The sequence below is a fragment of the Ursus americanus genome, chromosome 4, assembly GCF_024610735.1.
Source record: "Ursus americanus isolate L20-20 chromosome 4, mUrsAme1.1.p, whole genome shotgun sequence".
In the NCBI taxonomy this organism is placed as follows: domain Eukaryota; kingdom Metazoa; phylum Chordata; class Mammalia; order Carnivora; family Ursidae; genus Ursus; species Ursus americanus.
The window spans coordinates 24,488,330-24,512,682 of record NC_142130.1 but is presented as its reverse complement, the minus strand read 5'-3'; the positions used below and the strand labels follow the sequence as shown (position 1 = coordinate 24,512,682).

Below are 24,353 nucleotides of genomic sequence, written 5' to 3'. Positions count from 1 at the left end.
GCCCCGCACCGCGCCCCGCGCCCCGCGCCCCGGGCCGTGCAGCCAGCCCTTACCTTGCAGCGCCCGGCTCTCCCCTGCTCGCTAACGCTACTTATCCCGGGAAAGCTCGCGCGGGGCCCGGGAGCGGACCCAGAGACAAAAAGTGAAACTTCGGCAGGGCTGGAGCGGCCGCTGGTTGGTGCCTTTCCCCCTCCTTCCTCCCCACCGTCCCCACCCCCTCCCCTCGGGCTCCCGTGCGGTGCCCTGAGAGCTGGAGGCTGACGTCAGGGGCCTGAATTCCTGACTTTGCCTGCACGCATTTGTCCATGTAAGGTATGGGAAAGCGTGTGCCCGCGGGGCCGCCGCGCCGCGCTCGCCTGGCGGGGGAGGGGGCGCCCGCTGGGGCTGCGGCTAGTCCAGAAGGTGGGCGCGCGGAGGGCATGTTACTTCCTGGGAGGAAGAGGAGGAGACGCGGGGATGCAGGGAGCTTGCAAAGGAGGAAGGGAAAGAGGGAGGTGTGGAGGCTTTGCCTGCACTGGAGGAAGAGGAAGCAGACGTAGAAGGAGGAAGCGGCTGAGTGGAGGGGCTGCTGAAGAAATGGGGGGACCGTGTCTACTGTGGAAGCGCCAATTTAGGGCTCTGAGCCTCAACCCAAGAGATCCTACCATGGAATTCCCTTCTGAGATCTTGCTCCCGAGCCTCGCCTTGGATTCCCAGCAACACCCAGAACCTACTGGATGGCAGAGCTGGCAAAGACCAACTTCCCAACCCGCCCACTTGACACAGGAGAACACCGAAGCCCTGGGAGGAGAAATGACTTGCCCAGGGTCATACACAACACAGATCCAAGAGCAGGACCCGGATGCTTAGGCTTCCAGGGATGTTTCCGCCGCCAGGCAGGGCCCTGACTCCCTTTGTCCCACTGAGCAGTGACACGGGCTACGTGTCCCTGGACAACGCGGCCCACCCTGTGCAGAGCCTGCCAACTTCTCTTGGTCCCCGAGTCAGTTCCTGGAAGGTTCTGATTGACAGCCCTGAGAAGCAGCGACAATCAGTTGCTTCAGGGCAGTTTCCTCTGTGCTGTAGTCAGAGGAACCCCTGCAGTTTAGCATTTACTTCCCAGCCCTGTCCCGGAAGCCCAGAAAGCTTGCTGTGAGCTTACAGCTTCAAAAAAAAGAAAAAAAAAAAAAAAAAGACTGTGAACTGGGTGAACTGGTTTGAATAGAGGCAAGCCTGTTCTTGGAAGGTTTGAGTCGGATTTTTTTCCCTCTGACCTTTGTAAATATGAGCAACCACGAAAATCACCATTTATTTTGTCAAGAGGTTGTAATGTTCGGCAGCTAGTGCCTGGAAGACGCTCCAAGGCTGAAGACTTTGTTGCTGTGTATTTCTGGCCTCCTGGCACCTAAAATAAGCAACCCTCACCTCAGCACATCATCAAAGTGTTTTTCACAGGTTTATTAGGTCTTTGTGTTGGGTGGGACAAACTGTGGTCCCTCTTTAACACCTGAGTTTAAAAAAACAGGTCAAGTGATTTGCCCAATACAAAATAAACAACTGAGCACATGAACTCCCTTCCCCCCCATCCAGGTCACATGACTAATCCCGGGGGGGGGGGGGGGGTGTTCCACCCAATAAGGAGGCCCTGACTCCCAGCAGGCCCTAATTCCCATTCATGGATGTTGAGAGTACCTATTCTTGAAACATCCAGAACTTGGCTTTTCTTGGATTTGGAGGAATTTTTTTCGACCAAGAATTAAAGAAGTGAATGTAGAAGCACAAGTTATTACACTTACCATTTCTTGAGCACCTTCTTTGTGCAAATTCTTTTAATTCAGACATTCCTGGGTTTAGATTACTTAATCTCTCTTCCTCTCAATTTCCCATTCTACACCTGCAAAAATTGAAAATAGCAGAGATAAGGTAAAGAGTACCCATGCCATGCAATCATGAAATATTTTTTTTCTTTGCAACTAATATAGTTTGAAATAGGAAATATGAGCACTTAAAAGAGATTTTGTCCTGGGGCTTTCAAGAGATCAGATCCTATTACAACACAATTCACTTAGTCTATCTTAAACATTTCAACAAACCCGTATTCTGAATGCTGTTGTTTAACCAAAAACCCCAGGTATCACTCAAAGTAAGAATGGGTTCACCCAATCCCCATTCAATATAACGGGACTTGACCAGCATTTCTTTTTTCTTTTCCCTAGTAACCCATTTATAAAGAATAATAGGTTTCTAATGAGGATTAATAAGATTTAATAAGGTATAATTAGAGTCATTCATTTCCTCCATCATACACATTATAAGAGTGCTGTGTTGGATCCAGAAATGCTACTAATTATGTGGAAACTGTTGTATGGGTGTGTTGGGGAACTATGTTTCCTCTCCTAAAATATTGAGGAATTGCTCAGGTGGGCATGGTGTTAGCACAAGCATTAAAGTTAATCAGGAAAGATCATTTCGACTCATGAGGCACTCACCAGGAGTATAAGAAGCAAAGTCATAAATCGGATGCTTGGTCAAGGGCATGGGGTGTAGTCACCAGTGCAAACCCAGGTCAAAAGCCTCATTCTCATTTGCTGATCTGGTTTCTTTTGTATTCTTACTTTTCTCAACGTGCCCATTAAAACCTGCTTGTTCAGGGACTTAAGAAAGAAGGAAACATTGTGTAAATTTGCAGACTCAATGCCAGAAAATACAGGATTACCCATTCAGAGACTAAAGGAAGCACAGGATTTCAGGGTGGGGGCAGAGGTCATGTGATCTGAGGATTGCAAACTGGAGATCTGGAGGCCTACAAAAGCATTCTCACTGTTCCAGTGATGGCACAAAAAACTTCCAGGAAGGCAGGTTGTGGTCCCACCATTCCCTTCCATCCGCTATAGCCCCTTACCCGAAAGCCTCTGTGTAGCTCCTGGCAGTCCAGTCTCCATGCTTAGGAGAAGTTAGGCAGTGTTCTTAAGATTTTTCATATGCATTTTATTTAACCTCAAAACCTTTCGAGGATCTGCAGTATTATTTTTCTCTATTTTGCCCTTTTGCCCACGAGGAAAGTAAAGCCCAGGGAGGTTAAGTAGCTTGCTCTTAACACAGAGCTAGTACGTGGGGAAGCTGAGACTCCCACCTGAGCCCAGGCAGCCCCGCACTAGCTCACCCGCTGCCGAGCGGCCATCTGGTCTGTCGGAACGCTCCAGTGTGCAGAGCTCATCATCTCCCACAGCTGACGAAGAGGAATAGCTATGAAGAGGCTACAGGAGAAATACTACAGGCAAGAGGGGCAGGGAAGTTGGAAGCTAAACACCAACCTGATGTTGCCTCTACCCAGCTTAAACGCATCAGGCCAAATGCCTTGGTGTGGTTAGCACAACCTTTCAGCCCCATCTCTGCCCATCCTGCCCATGCCACCACCCTGCGACCAACGGAGGTCATGTGGTTTTGCAAACACTTTTTACCTGTCCACAGTCATCTGCCTTTTCATGGGTTCTTCTTTCTCACAGGAGTTCCCTTCCTTCTCCATCCACCTGGCAATGCTTACCTAACCTCTTTGGACTCCCCAAAAATGTCACCCCCTTTCTGCCCCTACCACCACCTCCAATGGATGCATTGCCCCCAAAAAAATGTTCCTATCACTCTGCTTACCGTCAGTCCATGTGGCTCTGGATGATGTCATTGGTCACCTTGTCTTTCTCTGCTACTGGACTGAGGCTAATTTGTCTCCGAGTCCTTAATACAGTGCCTGCCTTGATCATTGTACACAGCCAACTGGTTTTCCCCCTCCCCGCCTCCTCCTTCTTCTTCCTGGTCAAAGGCAGAGGATTATGGAGGAGGTAAAGGACCTATGTGTTTAAATAAAATCAGACATCTCCTTCAAGAGATGAGGGCTGTTGGTCAGCAGACAGAGCAAGGGAGAGGAAGAGTAATAGAAGCCTGAGCATTTGGAAGTAGAACCAGGATTGGCAGGGGGCGCAGGGGAGAAGAAGATTAGTACTCCTTTCCCTGCCCTGCAATTGCTGTGTAACCTCATGGCAAGTCACTTTCTCTCTGGTCTCAAGTTCTTTATCCGTGCAACAGGCTCTTGGATGTGATATTCTTGTATACTCTCCCAGCTCTTCAATTCAACGCTACTCTCAACCTATTGCCCAAATCCATCTTCTCAAAGGGGAGCATGCCACATTATCCTCTGAAACTTAGAAAGTTTCATGATATCAACTGCATTAAGTCTGAACTCTTCCCTGTCCCTTCCTGGTTGGGTGATCAAGCCCTAATGGGCTGTTCCACAGACTGCACCTGCAGCCCTCCACCATCACCACCATGGACACACACGGACACACACGTGCACACACACTTGCACACAGAGCTTCCAGCACTTTTTGCTTCCAGCTTTTTCTCATTTAGTTTCCTCCTCCTAAAATACTTTCCTGGACCCATTTCCACAAATGCAGATTTTACCTATCCTGCCAGCTCCCTTTCAAGCAATCTTCTCCCGGTGGCTCCTTGCCTCCAGACCTTCTCCATTGATATGAAAATAACCGCTCTATCCTCTAGAAAATGTACATACTTGATTGTCCATTGCATTGTAAATTGTTTTAGGTGTGCTTGATCTCTTCTTTCAAACATAAAACGCTTTGCAGTAGGTTTCCTCCCCAGCAACCAAGGCAGAATTTAGGACTTAGGACCAAATGCTATTCAGTGAACGAATGAATGAATCCTTCATCTTGGCTAGAAAAGCAACACAATTGATGGCTTCCCTCTGGAAGATCAGTCACATTATCTTAGACCATGACTCTGGGCAGGGGCTGCGAAGGATGAGGAGGAAGGAAAGGGTGATTTCTCATGTATTACAATGCGCCCTTGTGTGCACGGATTTAGGCCTTCCCATATTTAGCATGTATAAACTTCATAATTTAAGTAAGGATAGCGTTCCACTATAGCAATAGACACAAAATTAAAGCATTGGTTATTTTGCCACTTCATATCACATAAATTCTTAAAAGAACACCCAAGTTTACCTTTTTCCGTGAAAAGCTAAGCACAAGTGATGGTTTTAATATTTGATGTTCCTGCTTTATAATTGAACTTCGTTCTCTTCCTAAGACTGTTGTACCAGTGCATATGCAAACAGGACCTCTGGCCAGGTCAGCTAAGCATCAGCCTTTTGTAAAGAGATGAAAACTTGACGTGGTAAACAGCAGTGGTAGGCTTTTTGTAAAGCGTTAAAGATAATGAAGCCATTTACAAAAGGCTTGTTTACTCTGTTCTTCACACCTCATTGTACAATGGGAAAAAATTATCTCAATGTAAAAAAAAAAAAAGGAATACATCATCAGACTTCCTAAATGGATATTTCTCCCTGTTTTGAATACTAGGCCTTTTCTTGAGGGAAAATGATGTCACAATGTCTCCTGGCTTAGAGGAATCAAGCAAATATGGACACAGTATGACTTGTATCTGCCCCTGGATTTCTGCACGATTTTACCCAGTTTTCAAACCTGGCTTTCAGCCAGTAGCTGTAGAGTAATCAGTGTTTGCATTTTGCCAGATCACAGGAGCACATTATCTGAATGTATTTGGCCTATTCCAAAACTCAGCCCCTTACACCAATCTGCTGGCTTTGGCTTCAGGTAAGCCCAGAACATACAAGAGTTGGGACCATGCCTGGAAGCCAGTGAGCTCAGGGGTCAGGCAGTTTGGTCTGACTGGGGGCCAGTCTGTGGTGGCAGAAATGCAGATGGATGGAGCTTTAGTGCCTCTTGAGTCCATTATCAATGAAAAGTTTTAGAGACTCCAAAACACAAAGAGAGGTGGTTTACAACACCCTTTTATTCTAACAAGTGTCTGCTCTACACCTACTAACCGTATTAGGCCTCGGAATTCAGTGTTGAGAAAAATGGACACAACAGCTATCTTACATGCTAACACAAAGACAATAGGTCATACCAATTCCAAGGGAAACGGTCAGTGAGGTTGCTTGGCTGAGACTTCCCAGTGGACCACTGGACAGTCTGGACCTGACACTTCAGCTGACAGCCTCCCAATGGAACAGGTGACAGTGAGCCTGGAGATAGACCCTAGGGCTTGTTGGGAGAACACCAATATGGAGCACACATTTCTGTCTTCACAACAGCAGCAAGGAGGTAAAGGACACTTTCCAAAGGTTCAATCTCTGCGGTCTTGGTCTTAATGGCCTCACTGGCCCCTAGCACACTGTGTGGGGTTATATGACTACTGAAGAAGGTCTACTAGTTCTTTATGATCTGGGCATCCAAGAATATGCCTTAGGATGTGCTTTGCCTCATACATAGCTGCAGTACACATCCTCACGCACTTCTGGAAAATCCCAGCAGATATCACGGTAGGAGAGAGCATCTCTGACCAACAATAGGGATTTGATTAGATTTATATTTTCAAGTATAGTTTTAAGTGAATGAAAAGAGGTCCACAGTATGTACTTTGACAGTTTAGTTAAGGTATAATTTATATACCATAAAATTCACCCATTTTAAGCATACACATGATTTTTAATAAATTTATGGAATTATATAACCATTACTGCATTCTAACATTAGAACAGTGCTGTCATCTCAAAAAGAAACCTTGTACCCATTACAATCATTCCCATTCCAATCTGCAGCTCCTGGCAACCCCTAATCTACTTTCTGTCTCTATAGCTTTGCATATTCTGGACATTTCATGTAAATGGAATCATGCAATGTGTCAACTTTTATATATGGCTTCTTTCATCTAACATAGTGTTTTCAATATCCATCTATGCTGTAGCATGTATTAATACTTTGTTCTTTTTTATGGCCAAATAATATTCCACTGTATGGATAGATCATATTCTGTTTATCCGTTCACTAGTTGCTGAAGTTTGGTTTTTATCCACTTTGGGAACATTATGAATGATGTTGCTATGAACATTTCATGTACGACTCTTTGTGTGGACATATATTTTCATTTCTCTTGAATACATGACATTTTAAAGTGGAAAAGACAGTACAGATGTATGAAAAAGGGTCTGAAAGATTATGAACCAAGGTTTTGAAAGTGGTTATCTTTTTTTTTTTTAGATTTTATTTATTTCTTTGACAGAGAGAGACAGCAAGAGACGGAACATAAGCAAGGGGAGTGTGAGAGGGAGAAGCAAGCTTCCTGCCGAATAGGGAGCTCGATGCAGGGTTCGATCCCAGAACCCTGGGATCATGACCTGAGCTGAAGGCAGACACTTAATGGCTGAGCCACCCAGGCACCCCTTAAAGTGGTTTTCTTTAAATGGTATGGTTTCTTCTTTTGACTTACCTAAATTTTCTTACAATAAACATATATTATTTTAAATGGTCCTATGTGTCTATAATAACACAAAGACAATAAAGTACTTTTTTTTTAAAGTAGGCTCCACAGTGGGCTCCAGTGCAGGACTTGAACTCACAACCCTGAGATAGACACCTGAGCCAAGATCAAGAGTCAGATGCTCAACTGACTGAGCCACCCAGGTGCCCCAATAAAGTGCTTTTTTAAAAGGATTTTAATTGTTTATTTGAGAGAGAGAGAGAGCGCGAGCACAATGGGGGGGAGGGGCAGAGGGAGAAGCAGACTCCCCACTGAGCAGGGAGCCTGATGTGGGACTCGATCCCAAGACCTTGAGATCATGATCTGAGCCAAAGGCAGATGCTTACCAACAGCTACACCGCTGAAGTGTTGTTGTTGCTTTTTTGAAGACAAAAAAACAATAATACGTATTTGGAAAGTTGCATTCCTTCTTTCAACAATTGAATCTTCTCGGGAATCCATGCCAGATGGTTTGTGTTGGGATATGATTTTGAAATATTCAATCAGATTTTTACCCATATTTCTAACCTTTGGCCCTTTGCTCACCCAATTAGCTTAAGACATTCTTTGCGAGTGCTTTCCCAGAGGAAGGGTGGGGTGGGCTTCAAATTGAATGACACTAGATTTCTCCTCCTTTGCACAATAAATTTAATTTTACTTTGAAGCTCTCGATTATAAACAATCTTCAAATTTTCATGTCTTACTTTTGAGTTGTGGATTAAATTCATATGCTGTGTAAGTTATTCAGCCTTTATTCAAGAGCCTTCAAGCTCAGAATGGCTTCAAGACTTCAAGAAAATGTCTTCATTGCACATGGCCCAGTTTTCTCTTCACACCTCCCTGTTTCCATCCCTGATACACCAACCTCCCCAGTCACAACCCAGGGTCATTCTTGACTTCTCTCTCTCCCCAACTCCTCTCCCCAATTAGTTGTCAAGTCTGGTTAATTCTTCCCTAAAAAGTTCTCTGCCATTGTCCCCTTCTTTGAAGTTAGGTTCCCGTTATTTGCTGTCCCATCATGTATGAATTTAACCTTCACATATTCAACAGGAGAGCAGAGAGAGGAGAGAGATAAGAAGTCAAACGCCACCAGTATTGCCCTCCACCAGAGCTTTTGTGAGCAGGGAATGTGAAAGGCAAACCTGCTCGGCATCGGATCTCCCATTTTCTGTAGTGTGGTCTTTCACCTTGCTAATTCTGTTGTTTAAGGACACCCATTATTTATTCAGCATGGCCCCCAGTTAAAAGTCAGATGCTTCTTCTGGTGCTCAACAGAGAAACAGCATTAGTCCCAAAGCTGGAGGAAAAATAGGCTGGGTTGGGCTCCAACATGAAGCCTTCCTAACTATTTTCAAGGATAATTTCAAGTAAAAATGTCCACTATATGCTTTTATTTCAATCACTAACATTAGACGGGCACTGCATGGTGCACTGTATGGTCATCGGAAAAATTCAAATGCATTTTGAATACACAAAATTGGGACAATTCTACCAAACAAACAAACCTTGGTGTGCCTGGAGGCTCAAATACCTGCAGGCCACTGGAAGGCGCTGGCTAAAGATCTAGCTGCATTTCATCAGGCTACTTCATTATTAGCTTTCTGTGTTCCTACAGCGCGTGGCCTAATAGACAGCCAGGCAAAGAACCAGACCCTGCAGGATATTCTGAACAGAAATACAAGCAGCGTGAAGGCTTTTGGTAGCATTCACAAATGTCCAGTAGGTCCCCTATGCCGGTGCACAGATGAAACACCCAACCACATAACTGAACACAGCAGAGGACGTCAGGCTAGCCGTCAAGAGACTGGGGTTCTAGTTCCAACTCTGCTAATGAAGGTATCACCCTAAGAACGTTGTTTCTTGCCCCAGGGCCTTTGTCATTCATTCATTCATCCATTCGTTCATCTGCTGGATGGGGACCTACTGTCCACCTTCTTCTGTAGCTTTATGACATGGATCTGATAAAATAATGACTATAAAAGCAAACTGTAAACACTATGAAACTATTGCCACTGGAGTTCATAATCCCCAGCACTGCTTTTCCCATCTCCACTCAACCTTTTCAACACTACCGTCAAAGTCATCCATCAGTGTTTTCTCATGGTGGAGCTACTAAACCACAAACTGACCCAGACACGGTACATATTGAGCCTTGATTTCCCCAAGTAGAGCATGGATGAGAAGACTTTCCAGCATCAAGCTCTTAAATATAGGATCACTGAACTTATACCTAAATGCTCTAAGTGCTTTTCTTTAAGGAAAAAAAAAAGTGGTTACTGCTTTAGGGTGATGGATGAATCTCCATTAAATTCTTTAAAGCATATGGCTTTGACATTTTAGTCCCACCTCTGATTACAAGTAAAGGATTATGCTTCATCACTGTGGAAGAGGTAGGAAGAAGAAACAGATTTGATTTTGTTGCCTTCTTTTTTATAATGACTAATTATAAAAAATTATCTAAATTGCAATGTCTCCCATTGCATGTGGCCCACTTAATCAAAAGGCAAGTAGCATTCACTCCAGTAAAGAATAAAGGGAATCAAGAATCCTGGGCACTTTATCTGTCCCTGTCACTAACTCACTACTTGCTAGGAGATGGTAATCTTTCGTATCAGTTTGTCCTAGACAGTAGGTAAAATGCCAGAAGCTCTCCGTGACCCAGCACCTTCTATTTTAAATCAAAGCCTACAAAACTACTCTTAATGATCTGGCAAAGGGGTATTGCTAGCTAAATAGTGTGATTGTATGTCCCACTTGCTCTGGGCAATCCCAACTTCTGACTATGGTCTCAGAGTAATTATTAATAGCACTGTTTTTCACTCTTAGAGTGGTCCCCTTTAGACAACTGATTTTTGTTTTTATGCTTACCCTATAACACAAGACTTCTCTAAGCAAATATGTTTTGAGTACCTGTTAATAAGGTCCTGAACATAACATTAACATGAACCAGTCATCTATTTTACTCTAAAAGAACAGAGTCTAATATGCTATAAATAAATACTTCACACAAAGAAGAAAGTCATTGTATTTTAAAGTGCTATGCATGTTCAGGATTGGGGAGGAATTACTTTTAATTATTATTATATTTTTTTACAAATATTTTCAAATACCTCTTACAAGGCAGATACTTGACTAAATTTTAGGGAAACAACAGAAAATAAGACATAGCCAAGGGGTTTGCTAGAGGCTAGTCAAGGTTATACACACACACATACACACACACACACACACACACACACACACACACACACAATCTCTATACAGAGTGGTTCGTGTTAAGGATGAGTCAGCCCATAGAAGGAGCACACAGGTCTTAGGGAGAGGAGGGCAGAGAAGATCTGTTGAAGGAAACAATAGATATGGGACCCGAGAGAGGAAGGGTATTAGGCAAAGTAATGTAGGGCAAGGAGGAATGCTCCAGGCAAAGCTTGAAGTACAAGGAAAGACTGAGAACTGTAGGATCAAGGAATTGAAAATAGTTCATTATGGCTTGAGCGTAGAATGTGGAGTATAAGAAAAGATGGATTATGGGGGAGGAGGTAATGGAGTTAGCAAAATTTGGACCAAAGGGCGAAGAGAACATAATTCAGAGGAAAGAACAGGGGAAAGTATCAGGGTGTGGCATGGCAGCAGAAAATCTATCCTGGTCATTGACTTTCTCCAAAGTTCATGGAGAATTTCTGAGCAAGCGATGGGCTGCCCATAGAAGTGCTCAGGATGGTTGTTCCAAGCAATGGGACTGGGAGAGTGTGAGCTTGGTTCCTGTCTCGGGTCCCTCTTAAACCTTCCTCACCTGCATGCATACATAAGTATGGAGCCCTTAGAGATCACTGAATCCCATCCTCTGATTTAATAGATGAGAAAACAAGCCTCTGGGCAAAGCATGTACCCAACAGAGTATTGGGTCCCTTTCCCCATTAGACCTCTATTTTTGCTTTTTCAGAGTTAGAAATCCCAGCCCCAACCAACAGATCTGCACAGAATGAAAGCCTAAAGACATCAGGAATTGGGCCAAAAAGGAGTATGACATCCAGCTTTTCCCTGGGAATGGGTTTGACCAGGACCCAGATGGACAGAGCAGAATCAATACCATGTATGAATAGAAGATGCCCACTCATTTGAGGAATGGTAAGCAAAAAATAAGACCAGGACGGGGTCTATTTAAAAGATATGTATTGTATCATGCAGGGATCTTAGTTGTAAGAAATGAACTGGACTCTGACCATATAAACAGAAAATACACTTATTAAATGGAAGTTGGGGAACTTAGTCGCTTGTACCACTGACATCCCCAACACTTGGTGCTGTCTTTGGAACTGCGGCCAGGCTGCCTCTGGAAACCGAAATTAGCCAGTTCTGCCCTGCTTCTTTGAACCCTTCATACTAGTCAATGCAGATACATCCAACTGGCAGAGTCGACTCTGTGTGCTCTAATTGTAAGGGAGACTGAGAAATTGAGTTTCTGGGATTTTCAGTTTCTATATGGAAGACAAGCTTTGCTTCATAAAATGGGAGATTCTCCAAGCAAAGGAAGGGAGAAGGAGGAGATTCAGATGCTGAGATATGAAAACAATGACAAATGTTCATTACAGTACAGAACAAGGGAAAAGAGAACATTAGCCTGGAAATACAAAGGGAGAACAACGTTCTGGAAATGATTTGTTGGAAGAACCAGAAGAAAATGATAAAGAAGTTTTGGCATTCTCTAAAAGCTTAAAGGCGATGCTGTTTTTGAAAGAACAGAAGTAATAAAGAAGAGTCCAACATGAAAAGACAAAAGAACAACAGAAATGGAAATGGATAAAATGGGAAAATATTTTGGGAAATTTAAAAAGTATAACAGCAGAATTAACATCCACAATGGGGGCAGAACCAGAGCAGAAATGACCTGGAAAAGCCTCGTCTATGAAATGGAGGATAAACGTGAATCTTTTTTAGATTATAGAGAAAAGCCTAAAGAGATCAAAATAAAAAGAGAAAATGATCTACATAAGATAGGAGTCAGAGATCCAAGCTGAGAATCATTGAAGGTCCTTGGGGGGAAAGCAGGACTTAGGTCAGAAACAATATTGATCAGAAACAATGATTAAGGGGCGCCTGGGTGGCACAGCAGTTAAGCCTCTGCCTTTGGCTCAGGGCTTGATCCCGGCGTTATGGGATCGAGCCCCACATCAGGCTCCTCTGCTATGAGCCTTCTTCTTCCTCTCCCACTCCCCCTGCTTGTGTTCCCTCTCTCGCTGGCTGTTTCTATCTCTGTCTAATAAATAAATAAAATCTTTAAAAAAAAAAAAAAGAAACAATGATTAAGAGCATACCTAGAGGAAACTTTCCTGTGCCGCAGAGAGTTTACCTGAGTATGCCAACCAAAAAGTCCACTGCATTCAAGGCAAAGTACAAGAAATTCACACTGAGACACATCAGAGTGAAATGTTTGAAGCATACCAGTAAAGCACAACAATCCTTTAAACATCCAGGTGGCAAAAATTGTTTACCTAGGATGGAATTAAGATCACATTGACCTCAGGACGCCTGGGTGGCTCATTCAGTTAGGCATCCCACTCATGATTTCAGCTCAGGTCATGATCTCAGGGTCGTGGGCTCAAACCTTCCATGTCGGGCTCCGCACTCGGTGTGTAATCTGCTTAAGATGCTCTTTCTCCCTCTCCCTCTGCTCCCTGCCACCCCCCACCTGTGCGCGTTCTCTCTCTGAAAAAAAAAAAAAATCACATTGACTCAGCTGTCTCGGCCACAATAAAAATGTCGAAAGCAAATAAAACAATATTTATATGGATTTGTGGGAGAAAGGTTTTGACCAAGTGAATTTGTTTTACTTGTATGAAAGCAACAAAGAGACATCTTAGGTATGAAAAAGAAAATACTCTAAGACCTTCCTTCTCGAAGTGTGGCCTGTGGACTGGTGGCATCAACATCACCCGGGAGCTTGTTAGAAAGGCAGAATCCCCAGTCCACTACATTTTACCAGGCCCCCAAGTAATTCCTAGGCACATGACCGTGTGAGAAACACTGGTTTAAGACACACTCTACAGAGCAAAAACAAAGCAACGAGAAGAACTCAAGAATGGTGAAGTGATGGTTTAAATGATTGGCGAACTGCTCTTCAAGCCATCAACAGAGCCCCACCTTGTCGGGAGGTCCCTGAGGAGCCGGGTCTCTGCAATAACAGGAAGACTGGCGCCCCCTCGAAGCAGCATCGGAAACCAAGTGTCCCCTTTATCCATTTCAAGTGGTTTCTTGTCTCTTGTGAGACTAATGCTATAAATAGCTGAACATAAAAAATGTCTCTTGAGGGGCGCCTGGGTGGTTCAGTCCGTTAAGTGGCTGCCTTTGGCTCAGGTCATGATCCCAGAGTCCTGGATTCAGCCCTGCACCACATCGGGCTCCCTGCTCAGTGGGGAGTCTGCTTCTCCTTCTCCCTCTGCCCCTCCCCCTGCTTGTGCTCTCTCTCTCAAATGAATAAATAAAAATTCTTTTAAAAAAAGGTATGTCTCTTGAAGGATAGATCTCTCACATAAGGTTTAACATAACTGAAAAACCAATAAAGTATGATCAGAACAAACTTTAAAAAAAAACAGCTATTGTGAAAAAAAATGGAAGGAAATAGAGCAAATTATTAAGTAATGAAATTATTCTTTCTTTTGAAATGCCTGTTATTACCATGTTTTCTTGAATGAACTGATTATTATAGATTATAGAAATAAACAAAAATATTTTCTAACATGAGAATACCAAAGCAAGAGAGCAAACTGTATCTTTCTATAAGCCTTCCTTTCCAGCATAATCTCTCACTGTTCCCTTCCTGCGCTCTGTGTTCTGACAAATCTACCTCATACTTCATCTCAGCGTCTTAGCTTACCGGGAAATCCACTCCTCCCAGCCCACCAAAGACGTCTATGGGCACGAATCCTTTAGTCCTTCAAAGCCAGTTGAGGGGCAGCCTTTCGGTGAAGACCTCGCTGATAGTTAGAACCATTGACATCCTAACTCCCCGGATGTCTCTTCAGGTCTTTAACACTTTACATCTCATGTTATCTTGTTATGAGTGTTGTTAGTACTAATCATAGTAGTAATGGTCATGGTAGCAGTAACATTCTAATACCTTCACTGTACTGTGAACTCTTCAAGCCCTTTTGGAGTTTTGGAAACACCTTGATTATAGTGTTAAAAACAAAGACAACAGGCCCCAAATGGAGTCACTTACACCAAGCCCCACATCATCAAACTAAGACTTAATGTTTAACTCAATTACAGTTTTGGGTCTCCCAGAAAGGGAATCCTAAAACAGTCAGTCAAAATCACCAGGTCAGCACTAGTGAGGAAATCTGCCTGACAGACCCCTCGCATCCCCTAAAAGAAAGTGGCTTTGCTGCAAACAATCCACTTCTTGCTGGTAAAACTTCGCTGTGCCCGCTCCCTTCTGCCTATAAAATTTTGCATTTTGTACAGCTCCTCGGAGCTCCTTTCTATCTGCCATATGGGATGTTGCTTGATTCCTGAATCGTTGAATAAAGTCGATAAGATCCTTAAAATTTACTCGGTTGAACTTTTTTCTTTTTTTTTTAGCAGTTCTGGAATCTGAAGGATTCTGGGTCTGAAGGAAACTCCTGACAGCTTTGGGGACGATAAGAAACAGGCTAATACTCATGAACACTTTGAGTTCTCCATCTTTCTAGCCATTTCTGAGGCCCATGGGTAGCTTCCTCTCAGTTCTGAGCTCCATTGTCTTTGTGCTGGGCTCCTGATCTAATTGGCTTTCTAGTCCCGGGTGGGTCAGTTTGAGCTAGCAGAGGATGGAGCCCCCCAGGACCCCAGCCCCAGCCTTTGGTGCAATGTACAGTTCCCCATTTGATTCGAATCCCCATCCACGGTCCCCATTCATTTGGGTCTGCTAGTTCAGTCCTTTCCCCAGTCCCCAGTTCCACACCGGGGATTGCTGGTGGTATACACAAGCCTTCTCGTGGCCTGGTCACTGTTGGTTTCCATTAACGTGCACATGAGGTAAAGGCTGTTGCTAATGGGAATCTCAGAAGCCAAAGCCACAAAATTAGTGGGCATGGGTCAAGCACTTGAAAGCTTGGAGAGCACTCACCACCTAATGCTAAGACTCCCACATTAAGACAAGTTGGTCACAGAATGGGTTAGATTGACACTAGGTCACTTGCCAACCTCAAGAAAATTTCCACGCAACAAGGTGCACTGTAAACACCACACCATCCCAAACCCAGGGACATATCCCTCTTAGGTGTAAATGTGGCTTCCAGAGACCCAAGGGAACCTTAAGTTCTGAAGAGCGGGGTGTGCCACCTTTTACCACACCTGCTTATTTTATGTCTAAGATGTAAATATCTTGTGTGTACAGATATCTACAAAAACGGAAACATCTTACTAAAAGTAACCCCAAATTACAATGGCCATACAAGATCGTCCAGTGAAAACATGTACTTGAAAGCAGGGCTACCCAAAGCAAACAGAATGGGATCCATATTTTAACTGGTATGCAGAAGCTTCTGAAAGCTTCAGGATTCTAGAATAGCTTCGTTGAAAGATTCACTGCAAAAGGCTAATGAAAAACTAAAGACATAAGTTGTACCTAAAAGAAAAAACAGTGAGACTGACATGATTTCTGCTCCCCTCTAACTTCCTTTATGTGAGCATTCATATTCTCCTGGTGCTCTATCAAAATTGCCCTTCCACTAAAATGTACCGAACAGTTACATTTTAAAATAACAGCACCGAACCTGCAGGTATCTTCCACTCCTTGGTCAAAGACCGAACTAAGGGCCATAGTTAAAGAGTTTCCTAAACCCAGGGACGTTCCTCAAGAAGTTATAAATAGAGCTACCCTGTGACCCAGAAATTGCCCTACTAGGTGTTTACCCACAGATACAGATGTAGTGATCCGAAGGGGCACATGCACCCCGATGTTCATAGCAGCATTGTCCACAATAGTTAAACTGTGGAAGGAGCCGAGATGTCCTTTGACAGATGAATGGATAAAGAAGATGCGGTCCATATATACAATGGAATATTACTCAGCCATCAAAAAGGGTGAAAGCTTACCATTTACATCAATGCGGATAGAACTGGAGAGTATTATGCTGAATGAAATAAGTCAATCAGAGAAAGACAATTATCATATGGTTTCATTCATATGTGGGATATAAGAAATAGCGCAGAGGATCATAGCGGAAGGGAGGGAAAACGGGGAATAAATCAGAGAGGGAGACAAACCATGAGAGACTCTTGACTCTGGGGAACAAACTGAGGGTTGCTGGAGGGGAGAGGGGTGGGGGATGGGGTAACTGGGGGATGGGCATTAAGGAGGGCACGTGATGAAATGAGCACCTGGTGTTATACACAACTGATGAATCACTGACCTCTACCTCTGAAACTAATGATGTACAATAAGTTGGCTAATTGAAGTTAAATTTTCAAAAAGGAAAAAAAGATGCTTTCTACACAGAAAACAAAAAAGGAATTTTGAGTCCTTATCAGGGCCTATGACCTCAGGTTGCCAGATCTTTATCAGTTTGGGCACGTGTTGATAGCACCTGGGGAAGCCCCAAAATGCATGCAGGAAGCAGAATGGCATAACCCTGAGGGTGATATTCGAGATCCCCAGTCTTCAACACATTCCCCTTATGGACCAGAAAAAGCTCACAAAAAGCAACTGATCTTTAAAGCCATTAGTAGAGTCTTCCCTGCCCACACCGGATTGGCCTATTATTCAACCCTGCAAACAAAAGAAAGCTAAATCTGCCGCAGGCCTGTGTGTGTGTGTGTGTGTGTGAGAGAGAGAGAGAGAGACCCTAAAGCCCATCTGGAAGCTCTCTTCCTACAGCATTCTAGGCTCCCTACAATAGATGATATCACCCAGTCTGCTCCAGCTGCCCTGTTTGTAAATGAGTTCTCTCCTGAGATCCGTGGACTGAAGGAAGGCAGAAAACAGGATGGGAAGCCACCGGTCTGACTGGGCTTGCAACCATAGCTGAACACTTCGAACGGACCTTGGAACAACACTTACACAAAAGTCTGATGAGCTCTTAACCTTACAGTTTCAACAGCTCTAAGGCCAGAAACCTAAAATAACACCTGGGCCACCCCCATTGTCCGACATCAAAATGCTGGCCCAGGGGGTCAGTGTCTCATTTGTAATCAATAGGGCACTAGAAAAAAAAATTGTCCTCAAAGATTTCATGCAAATCTTTCAATATCACCTCAAATGTTGGTAGACCTGGGGTATCTATCCTAGAAGGAGGGCCCCCAGATGAGCGCTCCCCCCCCCCCCCCCAGATCTCACAGAACTCTTAAGAGATTCTCTAGCAAACTGCTATCAGTTAATTCCCTAAAACAACTCCAAGGGGAAACTAAAGTTAGAATTAACTCAAACCTTTGCCAAACTCTGGTAGATACTGGAACTTCACCCTGTCCTTTAAACCACATCTCATATACCTTTGAAGTAAAGAAAGTTCTGCAGTGGGAGTACCTAATAAAATTCAGGGAGAGTTTCTATCTCAACCAGTATTAAATGACTCTGGGACCTTTCACTGAAAAACGTTCCTTTTTGCTGTGTAATACAGCTGCAGTCAATCTGTTGGGCAGCCATCTCCGTTACTAAAACAAGGACCGTAAGAACCGCCTGCCCTCAGGCTACCGAGCTCTTCAAAGCCTTTCACCTTCTGCGTGCTTGAAAGAGATAACCAAGCCCTGGGATTGCTCCTTAGTGGATTTAACCCCAGGACTAACCTCCTGTGAGATCCTTCTGCTTTCATCACCTAATCTGCATCTTAAACGGTGCCTCATTCTGAATCCTGCCAGAGGTTACTGCCCCCGCCCGAGGAGGGCCACCCCGTGACCGTGACCGAGAAGTAGGAACATCCTGTTTCATGACCCTGCATCCTGATGTACGAGACACCCCTTTGACTAATCCTGAACTAACCTCGCTCGTCAATGGGTCAGACTGTAAAAAGGGAAAAGGGGGTTTCCAGGCTGGCCAGGCTGTTGTAACCCAGTCTGAACTCCTTGAGAGGGCGAGCCTCCCACCAGCTCTATCAGCCCCACAAGCAGAGCTCCGTGCCCTGACCAGAGCATGCCAGGTATCAGGAGGACAAACTGTTGTATCTATCCTGACAGCCAGTAGGCCTTCGGGGCCATCCATGATTTGGGGATGTTACAGAAACAAAGGGGTCTTCTTGCATCCACTGTAATGCCAGTTGTGATGGGCACTGGGTGTTATACGTAACTAGTGAATCATGGAACACTATATCCAAAACTAATGATGGACTGTACAGTGGCCAACTGAACATGATACAAAAAAAATTGAAAAAAATGAGCAACAAGTAAATGACCTTCTTGGCGCTCTTCTCTTACCTTCTGAAACTGCTATCATCAAGACTGAGGCTCCCACAGGAAAGACTGACTCTGAGGGTCGGGGACATGCCCCGGCTGACTCCCGTGCAAAGGCAGCAGCAACCGCACATGTAAAGGTTGTGGCCCACGTGCGTGAAGTCCATTCTGCTTCTACCACAAATGAATCTTCTTTGCCAGATCTTTGCCATCCTGAGGGGCTTGCGACATGGCAACAGTCTGCTCCTGAATCAGAGAAATTGCTGTGAGCAAACGATGGTTGTATATTCAACCAACACTTGGGAAAACCTGACACAGACACTTGGTTCTTCCCAGCTTCTTGGCAAGAAGTGTTCCGTCTTTTAGGTGTTTTTTTTCCTTCTTTCACCCAGCACGGTGCAGTTACAGTGACTGAGATGAGGAACAACACGGATGAGGAGACGTCTATAAAATTGTAAAAAGTTTACTCCCAATGTCTCACCTGTTAGGTCCACAATCCCAGGAAAACTCTCTTTGCTTCCAGAGGCCTCAGACCTCTGCTCTTTGAGCCTTTGCCACTGAACTTCATACAGTTGCCGCCTAGTACGAGTTACGGACATGTCCTTGCTGTCCGTGTGTTCTCTGGAGGTGTTGAAGCCTTCCCTTGCTTGCTTCCCTTGCAGCTGCCCTCACAGGCGCAAAAACAAACAAACAAACAAACAAACAAGCAAAAAAACTGTTGGAAAATGTGTTCTCACTTGGGCTACACCTTCCACAATCTTCAATGACTGAGGCACCCACTTCACGGGGCAAATCATATAAGCCTTAACGAAAACCTTGCAAACTTCTTGGAGTTATCACCCTTGATCATCAGGCAAGATCAAGAAAACTAATGAGATCCTCAAACTCAAAACTTTGAACCTACTGAAATGACTGGACTACCCTGGCCTAAAGGGTTCCGTCTGGTCCTTCTGACTGCAGTACCCCCATTTGGAAACATAAACTCATGGCCCGTGAAATAGTCACCGGTGTGCCGATGTCTACTGGCCTATAACCTTCTGCTGATCCCTTGTTATCTCACATTAATGTCACCAGCTACTCTAAGTTTGTAATATCTCACGCTGAAGCCTGTCCTGGACAGGTAAAGACTCTTTCCCAGATCCCAAGGCAAAGGATACTCTTGGTTCCGGCCTGGAGCTTGGTGAGTAGGTATTCTGGAAATGTCACCAGAGGATGACAGCCCTGGAACTCCTTTAGAGGGGACCTTACCAAGTGCTCCTGACAAATGACACTACTGGGAAGCTAGAAGGCATTGGGCCTTGGGTACACATCTCACAACTGAGGAAGGCCTCTCCCGACATCTAGTCCTGTGCCAACACTGGAGAAGTCCAGATCAAATAGGCGAGGAAAATAAGTAGCTCGTGTTAAGGAAGGCTGTATCTACACAAGATTCCAGATCAAGATTTTATACTTTAAATACAAAATTCTTTCCTCTTCTTTCTTTCCTTTAGTCTGATATTGGATTGGAAAGATAATGCCATCTGACGTATCTACCAGGCCATTGTTAAGGGGGATGACCTTCCAGACTGCCAAATTTGTCACCAAAATCTCTCAAGTGTCCATGATGTTAGAGACCCCCTCGTCCTTTTCGTGACCAATTTTTCTTTTATTCCTGAAGCCACAATAAACTACAATGGGCCCGTTTCAGAAATTACTTAGTGTCTCACTTTTACAGCCAGAACATCCAGTGTCTTGTTTTTGCCTTTCTCTAATTATAACTTTACTTACCCGACTAGACACACATACCTATGCAAATTGCAGTACACTTGCACCCCCACATTTCTGTGATTATCTAAATCAGATCTGCCTCCAACCTCCAATTGTGAAAAGATCTCACCAGCAGCATCTTTCTTTGCAAGCAACATAAAACAACTTTTTACTTCAAGCTAGGAGATTTACTTCCCAAAGGTGTTAAAACCTAAACATCCCTGTTTGAACGGCAAATGCAACAATTTCTGCAAATGAATCCATTAACAGAGCCACCTTAGCAAGAGTGGTTTGTGCCCTGATAGGACTTATCATTGTCTATGTTGGTTATCCTTCTCTTTGGGCCTGTGAATGCCTAGATGGCTGGTTCATAACTGGGAAATGCGTCCTAGGTTATCTAACTGTGCCCCTAACTGTCCGCAGTCGAACTGAGACACCTCAGTGATCACATCCCCTGAATTTACATTGTCAAGTTAGAAGGAGACTGCAGGAGGCATTCATGATTCAGGTTTGCTTCCTTTGGCACATCCTTACTTCCTTGGCTAGGAGGAAGTATGAATGAGGCCATGATCAGGAGCTTTTTCTTAACTCGAAGATACCACAGAATCTACTGTTAGAGTAACAGCTGCCCAACAAGGATCCTAGACTCCCTGGCCAAAGCTGTTCTTGATGATAGGACAGCCCTTAATTATCTCTGAGCTGAGCAAGGAAGCATTTGCGCTATGGCCAACACCACCTGCTGTTCTTGGATCGACGCTTCTGGGGAAGACGAAACTCAGATTAAGGAACTGATTCCTTCAACAGGGTCTTTCTTCAACTTTTTTGATTTTGATTGGTTTGGGTCTTGCGGCTATGGCACCAAAGTGCCCTCCAGACATTGGGAATTATCCTACTCATAACAAGCACAGTAGTCTCGCTGGTGAGCTGTATTCTCTCAGAAGCTATAAATGCATGTTTGCAGCTATTAACCACCAAGCAAATGATCTCCCTCAGACTAGAATGTCAGAGAACGAATGAAGAAAATAACCGACTTAAAGAATGGGAGCCCAAAGTCATGACCTGCGAACGCCACAGGGAGCATGAGCGAGAACTGTGAGAACTTCAGATCTCTGGGAGTGGTGCTAATGCCTTAAATTTTGATCACATCTCTTAGTGAGGCTGGGAGTCTGGTCCAAAGGAGGTGGGATTGTAAAAACAAAGACAGCAGGCCCCAAATGGAGTCCCTTACACCAAGCCCCACATCACCAAACTAAGACTTAATACTTAACTCAATTACAGTTTTGGGTCTCCCGGAAAGGGAATCTTAAAGCAGTCAGTCAGGAATCACTGGGTCAGCACTAGTGAGGACACCTGCCTGACAGACCCCTCGCATCTCCTAAAAGAAAGTGACCTTGCTGCAAACAATCCACTTCTTGCTGGTAAAACTTCGCTGTGCCCGCTCCCTTCTGCCTATAAAAGTCTTTCATTTTGCACAGCTCCTTGGAACGCCATTCTATCTACTACACAAGACACTGCTTGATTCATGAATCATTGGAAAAAGCCAATAAGGTCTTGAAAATTTACTCAGTTGAATTTTGTTTTTTTAAAACAATAGTAAGCATCAATAGGTGATTAAGTGAATGATTAAAAATTTGTAGTAGGATTTGAATCAGGCCCGAAAGATTGTGGAAACCTCATACCATTTCTTCTTTTATCTTTTACCAGCTGTTAGCATGGCTTTGAATTTAGTTAAATATAGCAGCCCAGGGCTTTAAGTATCAATAGCTTTTTAGGCTTGACAAATAGAAATCCCAAGAAAATACTTAAGTGTTTCTTTTTAAAAAGAAACGCCAAAAGAACACGTTGTATCTCTATTTACTTAGAACAATTCTCTATCCTACCTTGGGCAACTGGTTTCCCCCGCTCCAGAGAAACCGTTTGCTCTAAAATTAGACAAAATGAGTTTGGATCAAGAGCTCTCTAAGGCCCCTTCCAAATCTAGCCTTCCATAATCCTAAAATGATGATAAAGCCAAGTTTGGCTGGTAGGGACTTCCGTTGCTATGGTCCAAATACTATAATGTCAAAATACAGTAATTTTCAATAATGCTTAATTATTTACAGAGCGCTCAATCGGTTTCTTTCTGGTTCCTCACATCATCCAGTCTCTGCTATAGTATTATTTTTTCTTTCTAGAACAACCTAAAGCCAAAGGCTTCTTCTCTGATCTGTTTGCTTTCTCAAGGGGAGGCGTGCCTTTTGCAGCCACAGCTGTCCCCAATTAACCTTTCTCCTGGCCACCAGAGCACGGGTCCCCGTGACTCAGCAATCCCAGCCTCCGAAGTTGCCCATCATCATGACAAAAAATCAGCAATTACATTTTCTCATACACTCGTCCTAACTTAGGCAAGTACTACTTTCTTCACAATGCAGTGGAAATTTTATTGCGAATCTACTTAATACATAGTTATACTTTGTAAGCTGTGGATGATATGTAACACAAAATCTACCATAACCCAGACCCTAACGTTTATTTCCGATTTCTCAGTTAATGGATGGCTTCCACATATATGAGTGCCATATTATCTCCTACAGTGAGATACTATTAATTTAGATTAATGATTAGTTACTCAATGATTGTTGAATTGACTTTCAAATGTGTTGTAGTTAAGAAGTCTCAAGAGAGGCCTCTGCTGACACTTTGTTGTGGCCAAACCAGCTGCCAGATCCAGCAGTGAGCACTGCTGCAAAGATACAGATGGAGACATTCTATTTTATTCATGCGGCCCTAGGTGATCACTCAGTGTATTCACATGTCAACTCAACCACTCAAGTTCAAATCAGACTGTTTTCTTCCTCTATAAAGTCCTCTAGATCTTCACCTTTCCAGCCAGAAATACTTTGCCCCTTCTGAATACGTATAGCACCTTTCCTATGCTTCATCTACCCATTTTTATTTTTATTATTATTTTTTTAAAAATTGACGACATTGTTTTCTTCCTGTTTACATTTTATAGCCTCTGCTGCTCTATGACTATCTACACCATACCTACTGAATGAAAACCTAAGGGGCATCTGTAACTATAAAAACCTCATGGTTCATATGTGGACCCAGCGCAGGAACCATATACATAGGTCACGTATTTCTTGTGACAGTAGAAGACCGTGGTTAAGATCCCAGGCACCGGAGTGCCAGACTGCCTGCGTTCACATCCCAGCTCTGCCACTTACAAGTTAGGCCTTTGGCAAGTCACTTAAATACCATGAACTCGATGTGTAAATGGGGATATAATACTACCTGCTTCCGAGGCTTATTGTGAGCTTAAATGAGTCAACGTGTATAAGCACTAGGAGTGCGGGGTTCTCTGTATGTGCTATGTGTTTCGCGTGTCATTGTCCTGTGTGGTAGTCTGTACTCAGGAGTTGTTTTCTAAATGAATATATAAAAACAAGAGACCCATAATCCTGTTGATGTGAAGCCTATTATATGCATGTACTTGTATTACATATTTCTCAGGGCATTTAGGGGAACTAATTGGCTTAGATTAATAAATCAGAGCTCTCTGTGATCTTTACAGAGCATCCATACTAGTCTATGCATTATTTAATTTTTCATGTTTTTATAATAACTGACTGACTACTTTCTTCTTTCTCTGGCAAACTTCATAGACCATGTCACTGTTGTCAGCGAGCAAGTACAGGGCATTTCTGAAGACTTCACTGGCCCAGCCATGCCATGGCATGGGTTGAGAGTCCCCCAGCAGAGGAAATTCCACGGTCATTTCCCAGTGACATGTGACAAACTGGAATCCTGACCGAAGCCTGAGATGAGTGAGACATGAGTGCACACAGCAGATATGAGGAAGCCGTGGGCAGGAGATCAGGCTTTGTCGTAGCACAGACAAATTAAGAACTCCGATTATTTGTACTCTCCCTACAACTTGTACA

At 43.8% G+C, this 24,353-nt stretch overlaps 1 protein-coding gene and 1 long non-coding RNA gene across 7 annotated transcripts in view; one reads left to right on the top strand and one right to left on the bottom strand.

The window, feature by feature from the left end:
- The window catches only part of LPP (LIM domain containing preferred translocation partner in lipoma), a 639,448-nt gene extending 639,259 nt beyond the window's left edge, over positions 1–189 (bottom strand). For 3 of the 4 annotated variants that reach the window (XM_045811268.2, XM_087861490.1, XM_087861508.1), the window contains exon 1: positions 54–189. The gene's annotated coding sequence lies outside the window, so the exon portion shown is untranslated. The remainder of the gene's footprint in view (positions 1–53) is intronic. The other variant, XM_087861502.1, reaches the window with a different exon arrangement.
- LOC148110222 (uncharacterized) lies at positions 50–7,511 on the top strand. 3 transcript variants are annotated; one of them, XR_015724167.1, is made up of 3 exons: positions 50–174; positions 7,059–7,263; positions 7,378–7,511. It is a non-coding gene; the product is annotated as an uncharacterized LOC148110222 (long non-coding RNA). The 3 variants fall into 3 exon arrangements; XR_015724165.1 differs by lacking the exon at positions 50–174 and adding an exon at positions 186–312; XR_015724166.1 differs by lacking the exon at positions 50–174 and adding an exon at positions 198–312 and having other exon boundaries at positions 7,081–7,263.
- The last annotated feature ends 16,842 nt before the right edge of the window (positions 7,512–24,353 follow it).